At 36.4% G+C, this 3,035-nt stretch overlaps 1 pseudogene; it reads right to left on the bottom strand.

The window, feature by feature from the left end:
- Window positions 1-298: 298 nt before the first annotated feature.
- Window positions 299-1,094, bottom strand: LOC131757404 (hepatoma-derived growth factor-related protein 3 pseudogene; annotated as a pseudogene).
- Between the last annotated feature and the right edge of the window lie 1,941 nt (window positions 1,095-3,035).

The raw sequence follows: 3,035 nt of genomic DNA, 5'->3' as shown, positions 1-3,035 counted from the left end.
CTGTCACAGAGAGGAAATCCCTTAAGCATTATATTGAGTGGTCATTTTTTAAAATGCTAATTTATATTTAACTTAGTGTTTGGTGATGGAGAAAAGGCAGGAGAGTGATGAACATAACTGCCTTGATAAAGGATCCTAGACTTGCATAAGCTTGTGCAAAAATCTGGATAATCCTTAGCGGTGAAGGGCAACTCCATGCAACCAAATAACACGAAATTAAATCAATAACTTTAAAAAAGGCTAAAATGTCTTTTTTCCCCCAAACACAACAGAGAGGAATGTGAATAATGTACATACAAGCTGGGGTTCTGTCAAGGACAACAAGGGCTATGTGTTGGTTCATATCAAATCCAAGAATATTAGACAACCAAACGTATAACCTTCTCGTGGTTTTCTTAATAGGCAGCATTCATTATGGTAGTTAGGTCCCTTCACTGTTTTTTTGCAAGTCTGAAGTTGTGTTTCGTGTGTCATTGCCAGCATCTCCACCCTCAGAGCTGCTTTTATTTTCTTCTTCTTTGTAGTCCTTGTCATCTTCATCTCCTGGAGATTACCGGGACTGTTTAGAGGATTTCTTTGAAGTGTATGACTTCTTCCGTTTCGAGCCTGCTTTTTCATTCTTTCTTTGAAGAATGCCTTTTCCATCTTCTTCCACCCTATCACCTTCTTCCTCACTGCGTGCCTCGGCAGTATTCCCGCCTTCTCCTTCGGTTTCTGAAGAGTTCCGTTGCTGAATTGCCTGGTACCCAATAAACTTTACTCCTGGGTTATTTTCTATTTCCTACAATCCTTCATTAAATCCTTTCCGTTTGTTTGACTTCCCAAACTTGTCTTTGTATCCCTTATAAGGGAAAAGGTCTCTGGGACCTAGAAATGCAGTTTCATGGGTGCCAAAAAAGAAGATAGGATACGTATTTGCTGGAGGCTTCACACAGCTCCTTCTGGGAGTTCCTCAATCCGGGCCGGCCAGTGCGGGTAGCCCCTCATCTTGCCAAAGACCGGGTCGCCCTCCTTGTACTTGCGGGGCCGAGGACGCGCCATCTGGGCCGCTCGCCTTCCTGGTGGTCCGTGGGCGCCGCGAAGATGCCGGCGGGCGGGGGGGGGGCGCCCCTCCGCGGGCTCGAGCCGGGCGGGCGGGCGGACGAGCTGCCGCTCCAACGAAGGGAAGCTGCGGCGAGGCGCTGTAATTGCTTATCAATTTTAGAATCAGCTTTTCGGGATCCTTTAAAAATTCTGCTTGTTTACTGAGTGAAGTGCATTGAGTTTTATTATAATTGGAGGGAACTATATATCCCTGCAATCTTAGTCTCAAATCCAATGACGTTTTCATTGTATTTAAATTTTTAAAAATAATTTTGATGGAGTTTTAAAATGTCAGCCAAGTCCCAACAGCCTCCCTAATCCACCCATAGATCCTTTATATGTGCTCTTCTCTCCGCTAGGAAGATTCCCCCCATCATATTTTGCCCAGCTTATTTCTACTTTACATATATGGTTCATTTTAATACTTACTTTCTCAGGGATACCATTTCTTTAAAACTAACTGTATAAATTACCCCTATTTATGTTCAATAAGTATCATATATTAAAATATTGCTCTTAAGACACATGGTACCCCAAGGGTCATCATTCTTGAAAAAGGAGAGTATACTAGTGAACACTACTTAATACATTTTCAAGGGTTAATTTTACTTTATATCTTTTCTACCCTCAAATGCTCTCAAAAAAGACATGAAGAGGTAAATATTCAAGTTTGTAAAATATAATCTCAAGAAAAACAGTACTATACTGACTGCTTACTATGTGCCAGACAATTGGCACATAGAGCTAAATATTATATATATTTTACATAATTATGTAATATATAAATGTGTTATATGTAATGCCAAAATTATAGAGGGCTCATTTCCTAGGAGTTTCACATGTATTAATTCAATCATTATGACAACTCTATGAGGTAGGTGCTATTATTATCATGCCTAGTGTATAAAAACTGAGAAAAAAAGAAATTGTTCAGGTCACACAGCTGAAAAGTGGTGAAGCTAATATTTAAATCCAGCAGTGTGGTTTGAAGTCTACACTTTTAATTATGTGCTTACATCTGTGCTTATAAGTTCCATATTATTTAATATGCACAATAATCTGACATAGTAAATCATTACATTGAAATCATTATCTAAATGAGGAATCTCAGAATTCATTTCCAAAATTTTCAAAGGGCACATAAATTTCTGAGGCAAGTATTTAGAGTTGTCTAACTTTATATTTTATATGCCAATCGTTATTAGATAAATGAGAGGAACTCCATGTTATATTATGTATTATAAAATGTAAAATATGGTAATAAAAGCACAGCAATTTAATTGATTTCTAGATAATTTCAAAATATACTATTCAATCGTTGTTTCTACTAATATATGCATTTTTCTGTTTGACCACCAGGATCCAAACTGATATTTTCAAAGCCTTCTCCATTATGGAACAATACAGGTGATCTTAAAAAGAATGTCAATTAACAAGGAAAACAGATGAAATTTCAAAACCTGTTTTTAGCAACTTTTATTAATTTATGTTTACTCTCACAATTATTATAAGGTTACAAAGGAAATATTTAAGTGGTATCTAATTCAGTGATTGAATATTAGATTCCTAGATGTGGTCTAAATATTAAAGATGCTAAAAGATTATGAAATGTAAAATTTTTAAGTGTGCTGAGCACAAAGCTGACTTCCTTAAATCACTCAGAGAAAAGCTGTCTAAATCCAAACTCTTTTGCTCATGTCTGTTCTGAAGTATGAAATTTGAGCAAAAAATAATAGCATTAAGAATTACATTAAAATTTAATAAAGTGTTCTGCCTTTTCAGCAAGGATTTGCTTTGAAGTAAAGCTATTTAAGGTCTTACATATTGCCACAAAATCATTATTAAAACATTCTTTGAAGTTCCAGATGCTTGTAATTCCAGAAACTATACTTTGACATGGTATAGAACAACTTAAGTCATTTTAAGAATTTCCTGTAAAGACTAAACTGTCA

This window comes from Kogia breviceps, chromosome 5 (assembly GCF_026419965.1).
Source record: "Kogia breviceps isolate mKogBre1 chromosome 5, mKogBre1 haplotype 1, whole genome shotgun sequence".
Taxonomy (NCBI): domain Eukaryota; kingdom Metazoa; phylum Chordata; class Mammalia; order Artiodactyla; family Physeteridae; genus Kogia; species Kogia breviceps.
This window is presented reverse-complemented; position numbering and strand designations above follow the sequence as displayed.